Source organism: Chiloscyllium plagiosum, chromosome 5 (assembly GCF_004010195.1).
Source record: "Chiloscyllium plagiosum isolate BGI_BamShark_2017 chromosome 5, ASM401019v2, whole genome shotgun sequence".
NCBI lineage: Eukaryota > Metazoa > Chordata > Chondrichthyes > Orectolobiformes > Hemiscylliidae > Chiloscyllium > Chiloscyllium plagiosum.
In genome coordinates this window covers 77,789,218-77,803,476 of record NC_057714.1, presented here as the reverse complement: position 1 = coordinate 77,803,476, position 14,259 = coordinate 77,789,218, and positions in this window count along the sequence as shown.

Sequence of the window (14,259 nt, the reverse complement as noted above, 5' to 3'; positions counted from 1 at the left end):
TTGTACTCTTTGCTACCTTCCCCCACCCTCCTGTCTGACCTATCACCTCCATCCCCACCCCCAGTCACCTATTGTATTCTGCGCTACTTTCTCCCCACCTCCACCCTCCTCTCATTTATCTCTCCACCCTTCAGGCACCCTCCCTCTATTCCTGATGAAGGGCTTTTGCCTGAAACGTTGATTTTCCTGCTCCTCGGATGCTGCCTGACCTGCTGTGCTCAGTCCATTGTTAACTTGCAGGAATGTAAATAACATGTTCTCTTTGTCTGTGAATTGCCTGGGACTGGGGCACAGCCTCAGCTGGAAGGAACCAGGATGGTTGCAAGGATTGGGAGGTAAAAACAATGACTGCAGATGCTGGAAACCAGATTCTGGATCAGTGGTGCTGGAAGAGCACAGCAATTCAGGCAGCATCCGAAAAGCTTCGAGATGAAGGGCTTTTGCCCGAAACGTCGATTTCGAAGCTTTTCGGATGCTGCCTGAATTGCTGTGCTCTTCCAGCACCACTGATCCAGAGCAAGGATTGGGAGGATTGGCCCCTCTGGGCATGGGTGGAGATCTCTAGTGAATTGGGGTTTATTTGGGTGTTTGTTTAAGTTAAATGTAGTGGTTAGGTTTTTAGTTGTAAGTGGTTGTTATAGGAGTAGTTTTTAGATTTTATGGAGTTAATGTCTTTTTTGCTCCCCGCACCTCAGATAAGCATCCTCCTCTTGGGAAACCACGGGCTGCCCTGGATGACCATGGCTAGTGATTTGTTCAGGTGGTGCCATTCCTCCATTAAAACAAAGAAGATGCTGTCAAGCCTTAGGAGGGAAAGTGTTGACATTGCCCTGCTGCAGGAGATGCATTTAACTGATAAAGAACATCTGAAGCTGCAGCAGGGAGGTTATGATAGGGTATTCTTCTCCTCCTTTAGCTCCAAGGGTAGAGGAGTGGCTGTACTGGTAAGAAGGAACCTCCCATTCCAGGTAACTGAGCAAATTAAGGACAAACATCATTCATTAAGCTCTAATACACAGAGAAGAGTATTACGTCCTGAATTTTTATTGGCCCCCAGCGCACCCTCTTAAATTTCTAATTGATGCAGTTGCTAAATTAATGAATCTTTGGATGTGCTGCACGATCATAGGAGGAGATTTTAACCACCTAATGGATCCCGGTGTAGACAGGATGCCAAGGGGCCTGGCAGGTATGCCCATATAATCTAGACAGTTGGTGGACATGTGTGAGGATTTGGGTTTCATGGATGTGTGGAGGTATCTCCACCCTAATGGAAGAGACTTTACTCTTTATTCCAACCCACACAAGTGCCAAACACGAATTGACATGTTCCTTATGCCATTAGATTGTTTGGACAGAACATTGGCTTGCAAAATTGAGAACATAACTATCTCGGACCATGCGCCAGTGTATTGAGATGTTAAAATCAAGAGTGGTAGAATGGATGCACAGCACTGGTGATTTGACCCATTCCTGTTAAGGGATTTGTTGAGTACATTACAAGAGAGTTCAGGACCATCTGGGACTCAACTCTGGGACGGCCAGTAATCCGGCAATACTTTGGGAGGCCACTAAGGCATACTTACGAGGCCTAATCATTTTGTATTCAGTGACTAGAAGGAGGCAGAGGGAGGAGCAGCAATGGATATTGGACACCCGGCTGAAGGTAGCTGAGCAAGTATATTATAATAGGCCTTCATTGGTCAAGCTGCAGCAGGTCATGGCTCCCCGGCTGCTCTTGACTCATTGCACACACAGGTGGCAAAAAAAGAAGTCTCATTTGCTAAACAAAAATTGTTTGAATTTGGAGATAAGCCAGGTAGACATCTGGCATATTTGGTTAGAAAGAAAAATGCTTCCCAATCCATTAGATCTGTTACAGAGAAGGATGGAACAGTTACCCGTGAGTTGATAAAGGTCAATGTTAGATTTAGGGAATACATTGCAGAGTTATACCAGTTGGAGGGCAGCGAAGACGGTGCAGTGAGAATGCAGTCCTTTTTTAGGAACCTGGACTTTCCCAATGTAAACACAGAACAGGTCTCCCTGTTAAATGCACCTATGATGATACAAGAGGTGCAGGAAGCAATATAGCATCTCCAGGGTGGCAAAGCCCCGGGGCCAGATGGATTCCCAAGTGAGTTTTATAAGGAATTCATAAATGTTTTGGTGGAGCTATTTTTGAGGATGTATAGCTATTCATATACACAGGATTGTCTTCCGCTCCCTCTTAGAGAGGCTAATATCTCCCTCATTTTAAAGAAGGGGAAAGATCCCGAAGAATATGCTTCATTCAGACCAATTTCATTGTTGAATGTAGACTTCAAAATTCTGTCAAAGCTGCTGGCCCTGAGGTAGGAAAACGTATTGTCTCATATTATAAAAGAAGATCTAATGGATTCTATCAAGGGCCATAGCTCCTCCAGCATATCAGGAGGGTACTGAACATGGTGCAGGTATGCCAGCACAGATTGTTCCCGGGTTTGGTGGTCTCCCTAGATGCAGAAAAGGAGTTTGATTGGATAGCATGGCTGTACCTGTTTGGGGTCCTAGAGCGCTTTGGTCTCATGGGGAGCCTTTGCCAGATGGGTGGCGATGTTGTATAATGATCCTAATGCAGCAGTCATCACAAATGGCACTAAGTCGGACAACTTTAATATTGGAAGAGGTAGTCAACAGAGGTGTCCTTTATCACCGCTGTTATTTACCTTGGCAATTGAGCCATTAGCCGAGGCTATCAGGAAGCTATCAATAGTGGTGCCAGGGGTGGGAATGGGGTAACATAAGATCACCCTATACACTTGAGTTCTTGGCCAATCTGGAGGAGTCTCTTCCTCAATTGATTCAAACAATCAATTTATTTGGCAGTTTTGCAGGATACAGGATCAACTTCACAAAATCCGAAACCATGCCAGTGGGTGGATTCATGGAGGTGCCTGATCTGAAGAATGGAATGCAGTTCCCGTTTAGATGGTCGTCAAAAGGTTTTTATATTTGGGAATTTTTATTACCCTTGCCTTCCACCAGCTCTATAAAGCTAACTACGTCCAATACTGGAGAGGATAAAACAGGATTTGCAGCGGTGGGAGAGATTACCATTATCATGGTTAGGCCAAATAGCCCTGCTTAAAATGATGTTCTTCATCACCTTTTGTACCCCATGAGAATGCTCCCATTGTTGCTACCCAGATGAATGTTATGGAGGCTCAATGGTTGGCTATGGTCCATTATTTGGTGTTGCAGACGCCCCCGAATTAAATTTACTGAATTGCAGCTCCCGCAGGGTGAGGTGGGGTAGACCTTTCAGACTTGAAGAGATAACAAATAAGCGCCCTGTTAGCATATGTGGGTGACTGGGTACTGGGGGAATCGGCGTTGATTTGGCTTGATGTTGAAGCCTCGCAATTGAGATGTCCGCTGGTTAATCTATTATTCATGGATGAAATGAAATCCACGTTCGAGCAGTGTAAGAGCCCAATCATTTTAAATATGGTGAAAGCTTGGAGGATAATGAGGCAAGACAAGGGCAATTGGCTTAAGCCCTCACTGGTTACCCCGTTGGCAGGAGCCCAAGGATTTAAATCTAGGGCAATGGGCTCCGACTTTAAGCTATGGGAGAATAAGGGAATCTCTTGTTGGGGAGTTTTATTCGAGGGGGAGGTCTTGATGTCATTTAGCCAAATAAGTCAGAAATATGGATTGTCTAATAGGGACCTTTTCCAGTACTTTTAGATAAGGGATTATATACGGAGGAAGAACACGCCCTTGGCTCAGCCTTACAAATCAGACGTGGAGAAAAGAGTTCTCTGGTGTACGGGCGCTCTTTCAGTTAGTAGTCTGTATCATTTACAGAAGGGATGTGCCTTAGGAGATGTGGAGAGACTCTGTAGGACTTAGAGTTGGGAACGAGGAGAGGATAGTTCATTGGAAACATGGGAAGATATATGGGAAAATGTAAAGAAAATCTCAATATGTGACAAAGCACAGCCATTCAACTGAAGATTTTACACAGGGCTCAGGTGGCGCCAGAGAGGCAGCTAAGTTCAAGAGAGGAATGTCTCCAGGGTGTCCCAAATGTAAAATTAGTGTAGCCACTCTTTCACACTGCTTTTGGTCATGTTGCAAGATCCAGAGATACTGGAGTGACATGGTAAGGGAGCTGAAGGAAATCGTAGGAATTGAAGCCAACGTGGACGTGGTATTTCTTCTTTTGGGGTTGCCCTGTCTGGGGGAACATGGGAAAATACTGTGTAACATTCTTATCCACTGTGCGAGGAAGAAGAACATTTTAATGAATTGGACGTTGGAAAATCCCCCAGATCTATGGGGTGGCGTAGGCTGGTGATAGAGCATCTCCCCCAAGACTACCTCACAAATATGGTGCACCACAAAATGGAACAGTTTTATAAGACGTGGTGACCCATTCTAAATTATATTGATGCAGACTTATCGGCAATATCAATTAGGGCCGTGGTATATCCGTGGGAATTAGTTTGGGCGCCTGTGGAGCTCTGAGAGGGGAAGGTTGGTGGGAAAAAGAAATAGAATGACTGGTGCTCCCAGGGGTGGGAGCTTCAATGAAGGTGTGGTGAGTGAAATAGAATAAAGTAATGCGATATAATTTAAATTAAGTTAATTTGAATTCAGCTTAATTTAATTTTTATTTAATTTACTTGTAGTTTAGTTTAAGTAGATATGTTTGTTCTGGTAGAATAGTAAGTAGTTTATTATTAATAGTATTGTGATATGACATTATTGTACTACCTCTATCTTCTTGTATTTTGTTTTTTTTTATATGTAAAAGATTTGAAAAAGGTTTTAATAAAAATATTTATTAAAAAAGGGTGGTAAGGAAAAGCCAGGGAACTGTTGACCGGTTGAGCCGGACATCTGTGGTGGGCAGGTTGTTGTATGATATCCTGAGAGATATGATTTACATATATTTGGAAAGGCAAGGACTGATTAGGGATAGTCAACATGGCTTTGTCCATGGGACATCATGTCTCACAATCTTGGCTGAGCCTTTTGAAGAAATAACGAAGAGAATTGATGAGGGCAAAGTGGTGTACATGATCTCTATAGATTTCAGTAAGGTATTTGGAGTCAAGAGTGTGGTACTGGAAAAGACAGCAGGTCAGGCAGCATCCGAGGAGCAGGTCCAAAGCTCTTCATCAGGAATGCATTTTGCTTTTGCCCGAAATGCCGATTCTCCTGCTCCTCAGATGCTGCCTGACTTGCTGTGCTTTTCCAGCCCCACACTCTCAACTCTAATTTCCAGCATCTGCAATCCTCACTTTCACGCTTCAGTTAGGCGTTTGACAAGGTTCCTCATGGTAGACTGGTTAGTAAATTTAGATCGCATGGAATATGGGAGAACTAGCCATTTGGATACAAAACTGGATCAAAGGTAGAAGACAGAGAGTGGTGGTAGAGGATTGCTTTTCAGACTGGAGGCCTGTGAGCAGTGGTGTGATACAAGGATCGGTTTTGGGTCCATTGTTTTTTGTCATTTATATTAATGATTTAAATGTGAACATAGGAGGTATAGTTAATAAGTTTGCAGATGATGCTAAAATTGATGGTGTTCCGGACAGTGAAGAAGGTTACCCAAGAGTACAACAGGGTCTTGATCATACAGTCCAATGAGCTGAGGAGAGGTAGCTGGAGTTTAATTTAGATAGTTGTGAGGTCCTGCATTTTGGAAAAGCAAATCAGGGTCGTAATTATACACTTAATGCAAAGACAAAAGTGAGGACTGCAGATGTTGGAGATCAGAGACAAGATTAGAGTGGTGCTGGAAAAGCGCAGCTGGTCATGGAGCATCCGAGGAGCAGGAAAATTGACGTTTCGGGCAAAAGCCCTTCATCAGGAATGAGGCTGATCAGGTTACCACCCGATGGTTGCAGGGTCCTGGGATGGAATGTGGGGCGTTCTTCCTCCAGGCGTCGGGTGGTAACCTGATCAGCTTCATTCCTGATGAAGGGCATATGCCCGAAATGTTGATTCTCCTGCTCCTCGGATGCAGCCTGACCTGCTGTGCTTTTCCAGCAAAACACTCTCGACTCTGATCTCCAGCATCTGCAGTCCTCACTTTCTCCTGCCAGATGAAGTGGTGGAGGCTGGTAAAATTACAAGATTTAACAGGCATCTGGATGGGTATCTGAACAGGAAGAGTTCAGGCTGGCAAATGGGACTAGATTAACATAAGACATCTGGTCAGCATGGATGAGTTGGACCGAAGAATCTGTTTCCATGCTGCACATCTCTGTGACTCTAAGAGTGTTATCAGCAGAGCCAATAAGGGGTCCAGTGGACACAGTGTGTTGCAAATTTGTTACTGAAACATGGGCGTTATCAGCAGGATGCCAGACTGCCTTTGAAAAGCTGAAGGCAATCGTAATAAATGAAAGTGTATTTTCCACCCCTGGTTTTTCCCGTCCTTTTAAAATGGTGAATGACGTTCATGAAAACAAACAAACTGTGGCTGCTGGAAATGACAAACAAAAACAGAAATTACTGGAAGACCTCAGCAGGTTCAGCAGCATCTGTGGAGACAAAGCTGAGTTAATATTTTGTGTCTAGAACCCCCTTCTTCAGAATGATTCTGATTAAGGATAAGTGCAGCCTTGGTGCAGGATGATGAATCAGCAGAATAGAGAAGCAGGTGGGGTTATTTTTTAAGGAATTAAGGCTTTTAATAAAGTTCCACACAAGAATTTAGAAAACAACATCAAAGCACATGGGATTGGGGATGATATATCAGCATTAGTTGAAGATTGTTTAACAGGCAGAAAGTGGAGAGTAGGAATCAGGTTGGTAGGCTATTACCAGTGGAGTACAGAAAAGGATTAATCCTTGATCTCAATCCATATCAACGATTTGAATATTGGAAAGCGGAACTGTAATATTTTGAAATTTGCAGATGATATAAAACTGCTGGGAATGTGAATTGGGTGGAAATGCTAAGGAACTTTAAGAAGATTTCTACAAAGTAACTGGGCTAGAGCATGGTAGATGGACAATAACATGGATATACATACAGTTTGATAGATGGAATGTAGATGCAGAGTACTTCCTAAAGAAAGAAAATCAAGTATTAATGTCCAAAGGGACCCGGTATCCTTGTTCTTGTCACTGAAAGTGAGCATGCAGGTGCAACAAGAAATTTGAAAGGTGAATGGCATGTTAACCTTTATCACAAGAAGATTTAGCATGGCAACAAAGAATTTATGCTTCACTTGTATAGTACATATTGTGTGCCGTTCCGGTTCCCTTGCCTCAGGAAGGAAATACCTGCCATAGAGGGAGTCAGGTTCACCAGGCTGGTTACAGTCTTACAAACTGAAATTGTGAAGACTGGGCCTGTATTCCTGGAGTCTAAAAGAATGAGGGGCTATCTCATAGAAACGTACAAGATATTTCAAGGGATACAATAGATGCAGAAGGATGTTTCCCTTGACTGTGGCTTTTAGATCCTGGGAACACAGTCTCTAAATAAAAGGCATATTGAGATGAGTGGGAACTTAACCAGCTCAGATGGTGATGAATCCTTGGGATTTCTTTATTCCGGGGGGCTGTGCAAGATCAGTCATTAAATATGTTCAGGATAGAGATTGATGAATTTTTAGTTACCAGTGATGTCAAGGAATATACAGGTGGCATGAGAATTTGACATTAAGGTAGATGATCAGCCATGATTTAAAATGGCAGACTCAAGTAATAGAATGGCCTACTCCTCTTCTGAGTGAAAGATGAAAGCTTTACAATCACTATTTTAAGCTAAGAATTTAGATGTTTTTCTACATTTTTCTAAATTTCATGTTTTTCCTATATGCCTGACTGCTAAGATAAAATTAGTAATTAACTGTTGAAAATATGATGATTTTAAATCCACCTAACTTTAGGTGAAAAGTTCAACCTGTAATTATGATGCATGCAGCTAGAGGGCATCAGCACAAACAAAATGTAAACTGAGTTCTGTGGCAAAACTGAACATAATTTGCACTGTTTTCTGCAGCTTATTAATTTTTTTCTGATGGTTTTTATTCAGGTCATACATATTACTTACATGGGTGTATTGTAATATAGTGCTCTATATCAAGAACAATAGTGAATTCTAGCAGAGTAGGCCATTAGTTTCAGCATAATGGCACAAATACCAGTTCATTGCTTCTAATGTGTTTTCTCTTTCCCTGCATCCTTTAATATTTCTTGCATTCAAATCAGTTTTCTGTTAAGGGTCACTTTCTTGAGCTTTTCACCCTTGACTACATGTAAAGATTAGGAAAATGGATAAGGGTTCAAAGCTCTGGGATCTCTGCCCCTTATTCATTGCCAGAAGACTTACAGGGCTTTGCTGTTTGGAAGGATGTGGTGCTCACAAGCTTGGTACAGCAATACCTTTAGTTGGATGGCCCAGGAGAAGACATCCATCAAGGAGATATTGCAGGTCCCTGTCCTTTGATGAGATACGTAAGGGTTAGGGTCAGGCTACAGATTTACAGTTTATAACAACACTGCATTTAAATTGCATTTCTTATTGGGCCAACTGCTGGAAAATGGGTTTAGAATAGTTACGTGATTGTTTTGACTGGCGCAGACTCTATTGGCTGAAGGACCTTTTTCTATGCTGTAGACCTCTGTGACTCTATGATTCTAACCTTAGGATTTTACGATGGTCAACAGGAGTTTGGAAGGGAAATATTTTGTTAGCCTTTAGATTAGATTAGATTACATTACAGTGTGGAAACAGGCCCTTCGGCCCAACAAGTCCACACCGACCCGCCGAAGTGAACCCACCCATACCCCCACATTTACCCCTTACCTAACACTACGGGCAATTTAGCATGGCCAATTCACCTGGCCCTGCACATCTTTGGACTGTGGGAGGAAACCGGAGCACCCGGAGGAAACCCACACAGACACGGGGAGAACGTGCAAACTCCACACAGTCAGTCGCCTGAGGCGGGAATTGAACCCGGGTCTCTGGCGCTGCGAGGCAACAGTGCTAACCACTGTGCCACCGTGCCGCCCGTGCTCTTTATCACAAGAGCATTTGAGTACAGCAATAAAAAAATCTTTGCTTCAATTGTATTGAACCCCAAAGGACAGCTGTAACCCAGACAGGACTGTAAGCAAACCTAAGTCTTCAGCATCTTTCAACCAATTTTTTTTGTTTCAGATCTTCAGCATCCGCAGTTCTTTGTTTTACTCTCATGTGGGATTTTCTCAAAAGCTCTTTGAAAATTCAAATACACAACATCCACTGGCTCTCCCTATCTATTCTACAAGTTATGTGCTTAAGAAACTCCAATAGGTTTGTGAAACACAATTTCCCTTTCAAAAATCCATACTAAGTTTGTGTAATCCTGTTGATATTTTCTAGTGTCATGTCAGCACATCGTTTGAGCTCTAAGGAGAGACTAGAAAAACTCGGGTGGATTCCTCTGGAGCAGCAGAGGCTAAGGGGAGACTTGATGGAAATCCAGAAAATTATGAGATGCAGAATCCAAAGATGTGCAGGTTAGGTGCATTAGTCAGGGGTAATTATAGGGTAGGGGAATGGGTCTGGGTAGGTTACTCTTCAGAGACCTGAAGGGCCTGTTTCCATTCAGTAGGGCGCGGTGGTTCAGCAGTTAGCACTGCAGCCTCACACACCAGGGAGCCAGGTTCGATTCCAGCCTCAGGCGACTGTGTGTGTGGAGTTTGCACATTCGCCCTGTGTCTGTGTGGGTTTTCTCTGGGTGCTCCGGTTTCCTCTCACAGTCCAGAGATGTGCGGGTCAGGTGAATTGGCCATGCTAAATTGCCCATAGTGTTGGGTGCATTAGTCAGAGGGAAAGGGTTAGGTGGGTTACTCTTTGAAGGGTCGGTGTGGACTTGTTGGGCCTGTTTCCACACTGTAGGGAATCTAGTCTAATCTAATAGGTGGGTTGACAGTCAGAATCTTTCAGGCGAAAGTGAGGACTGCAGATGCTGGAAACCAGAGTTTAAATTAGAGTGGTGCTGGAAAAGCATAACAGTTCAGGTAGTATCCGAGGAGCAGGAAAAGTGACATTTCGGGCAAAAGCCTTTCATCAGGAATGGAGGCAGAGAGCCTCCAGGGTGGAGAGATAAATGGTGGTGAATGCGGATGGTGCTGAGCTGGAAGGTTGGAACTGGGGTAAGGGGAAATGAGGAAACTGGTGAAGTCTGCATTGATGCCCTGGGGTTGAAGTGTTCTGAGGTGGAAGATGAGGTGTTCTTCCTCCAGGTGTCGGGTGGTGAGGGAGCAGCGGTGGGGGAGGCCCAGGACCTGCATGTCCTTGGCAGAGTGGGAGGGGGTGTTGAAATGTTGGGCCACGGGGCGGTGGGGTTGATTGGTGTGGGTGTCCTAGAGATGTTCTCTAAAGCGCTCTGCGTGGAGGTGTCCAGTCTCCCCAATGTAAAGGAGACCGCATCGGGAGCAACAGATACAATAAATGATATTGGTAGATGTGCAGATGAAACTTTGATGGATGTGGAAGGCTCCTTTGGGACCTTGGATAGAGGTGAGGTGAGAGGTGTGGGCGCAAGTTTTGCAATTCCTGCGGTGGCAGGGGAAGGTGCCAGTTCGGGAGGGTGGGTTCTTGGGGGGGGCATGGACCTGACCAGGTAGTCACGGAGGGAACGGTCTTTGCAGAAAATGGAAAGGGGTGGGGAGGGAAATATATCTCTGGTGGTGGGGTCCGTTTGGAGGTGGCGGAAATATCGCCGGATGATGCTGTTATTGCGGAGGTTGGTAGGGTGGAAAGTGAGGACCAGTTCTGTCCTGGTTACGGTTGGAAGGGTGGAGTTTGAGGGCGGAGGTGCGGGATGTGGATGAGATGCACTGGAGGGCATCTTTAACCATGTGGGAAGGGAATTTGCAATCGCTAAAGAAGGACGCCATCTGGTGTGTTCTGTAGTGGAACTGGTCCTCCTGGGAGCGGATACGATGGAGGCGGAGGAACTGGGAATACAGGATGGCATTTTTGCAGGAGGTAGGGTGGGAAGAGGTGTAATCCAGTTGGGTGTGGGAGTTGGTGGGTTTTTAAAAAATGTCAGTGTGAAGTCGGTCATCATTAATGGAGATGGAGAGGTTCAGGAAGGGGAGGGAAGTGTCAGAGATGGTCCAGGTCCAGTCAGAATCTTTTCCCTAGAGTTAAAATGTCTAATACTAGGGGGCATGCATTTAAGGTGAGAGGGAGCAAGTTCAAAGGAGATGTGAGGGGCAAGTTGTTTACACAGAGAGTGGTAGGAGTCTGAAACGTGCTGCCAGGAGTGTAGTGGAGGCAGATATGACAGGGTCATTTAAGGGACTTTTAGTTAAATTTCTCAACCCCGTTCTTCCGCTTTCCCCACGTAACCCTTGGTCCCCTTGATGCTCAAGAACCTATCTGTCTCAGTCTTAAGAATGGAGGAATATGGACCAAGGGTAGGTAGAAAGGATTAGTTTAATGTGGTGTCATGTTTGGCACAAAATCATGGGCCAAATGGCCCATTCCTGTGCTGTACAGTTCTATGTTCTATGTCCTTTATAGTAGACTCCAGCCATTTTCCTACTGCTGATGTTAGGTGAACTAGTTTGTAATTGCTGAGTTTCTCCCTTGCCTTTTTTTTAAACAGTGGGATTATATTTGCTATTTTCCAATCTGTTAGGAGTGTTCCAGAATTTTGGAAGATGACAACCAATGTATCCACAATTTCTAAGGCCTTCTCCTTAATACTATAAGATGTTGATGATCGGGCCCTGGGATTTATCAGTTTTCAGTGTCATCAATTTTTCCAGCATATATTTTCACTAATACTAATTTGCTTCAGTTGCTCCTTCCCAATAGACCTTTGCTTCCCCAGCATTCCTGGGACGTTATTTTGTCTTCTGTGAAGACAAAACTAAAATAGTTGTTTAATTGCTTTATCATTTCCTTGTTCTCTATTTTCAACTCTCCTGTTTCAGACTGTAAGAGGCTTATATTTGTCTTCCCTAATATTTTTAATGCATACTTAAAGAAGTGGAAAGTAGGCAATCTTATGTTCCTTGGAAGTTTATTCTGATACTATTATTCCCTTTGTTTTTAAACTCTGGGTCCTCCTTTATTCAATTCTAAACTGCTCTTAGTCTTTAGACTTGCTACATTTCTAGCAACTTCATAGAAATTCTCTTTAGATGTAGTAATTTCTTTTAATAGGGATGGTTTGGCCACATTTGCAAGTGTGTTTTTTCACCTGAAAAAAATGTATAACTAATGTAATGAATGCATTCATTCATTCACTAATAGCTATTGCCTGTCCAACATTATGCCTTTTAAAGCGTTACCCAGTCTTCTCACTGAACTCATACCTCACACCTTTGTAGCTTCTTTGATTAGATTTAAGGTCTTAATTCTGGATATACAATTTCACTTTAACTTTCTCTCCCAATGAAGAATTCTATCATGCTATACTCACTTGTTCCTAAAGGACCTCTCACAACTAGATCATTTATTATCGACTTCTCATTGCTCAAAACCAAATTGAGGATAGCCTGTCCCCTTGTTGATTCTTCCACGTACTAGTCTAAAAAGAGCCATCTTGTACATAAGACCATAAGACAAAGGAGCAGTCTGCTCTGCCATTGAATCATGGCTGATAAGTTTCACAAGGAGAAAGTGAGGTCTGCAGACGCTGGAGATCAAAGCTGAAACTTTATTGCTGGAACAGCACAGCAGGTCAGACAGCATCTAGGGAACAGAAGATTCGACGTTTCGGGCACATGCCCTGAAGAAGGGCATGTGCCCGAAACGTCGAATCTTCTGTTCCCTAGATGCTGTCTGACCTGCTGTGCTGTTCCAGCAATAAAGTTTCAGCGCTGATAAGTTTCACAACCCCATTCTCCCATTTTCTCCCTGTAACCCTGGATCCCCTTGATACTCAAGAACCTAACAATCTCTGTCTTAAATATATTCAATGATCTGGCCTCCACAGCCTGCTGTGGCAATGATTTCCATAGATTCACCACTCTCTGGCCGAAGAAGTTTCTCCTTATCTCCATTCTAAAGGGTCTTCCCTTTATTCTAAGGCTATGCCCTCAGGTCCTAGTTTTTCCTACCAATGGAAACATCCTCCCAATGTCTACTCTGTCCAGGCCATTCAGTATTCTGTATGTTTCAATTAGATCCCCCCTCATCTTTCCAAACTTCATTGAGTATTGACCAGAGTCCTCAAGTGTTCCCCATATGGTAAGTTTTTCATTCTTGGGACCATTCTCGTGAACATTCTTGTACACCATCCAAAAATTCATCATTGCTAATTGGTTTGTTCACTCTATATGTAGATTATAATCACACATGATCACTGTAGCAACCTTATTGCATTCATCTCTAATTTCTTGTTTAAAGCCATCCTCTACCTTATTATTACTTTTTGGAGACCTGTAAACAACTTCCACTAATGTTTTCAGTGGCTCTTGTTAGTTCTTAGATCCCCCAGGACTTAATTAACATCTAGATTTTCTGTGCTAATACCCTTTCTCATTATTCTATTGTTCACTAACAAGATCACCCAATTACTTTTCCTTTTTGCTTGTCCTTCCTAAAGATTGAATAAACTTCGATGTTCAGTTCCCAGTCTTGGTCACCCTGCAACCACGTCTCTGTAATCACAATCACATCCTACCAGGGATTATATTTCAGTTCTGTGGAAGGGTCACCAGACCCGAAATGTTAACTCTGATTTCTCTCATTAGATGCTGCCAAGTATGCTGAGCTTTTCCAGCAATTTCTGTTTGTGTTTGTGATTGTATTTCAGCACATGCTTTGCAATCTTTAAATTTATGCTAAATCTAAATAGTTAGGTTTATTCTAAGTTGTGTTCATTTCTTTTACGTAGTAAACTCCTGTTTTACTGTTAAAGTGAATCTGCAGCATTGTGTGTTTGTTCTTTGGTGAAAAAACAATTCACTAAGACCAAAAATACCTACTGAGCAAGTTTCAGTTTGGCATCAGAGTTGTCCAACAATAACATCAGCTGGGATCACAACAAACTGTACAGTAAAGATACTCACCTTATTTACCAAGGTGGCCACTCATTCTACACTGCCTCCCTGGCCCACTTAATGGGCTTCTGTTTTCCCCACAATGTCATGCTTCATATGACACAGAAAGCTCAGCCCAATTGCCATTAAAGAACTAAAGCAATACATAATCCAATCAGCATAGAGTAAGCACAGGCATAGAGGTATTGTCAATGTCTTAATAATCTAGCACTCTGTGTCTTGAATTCC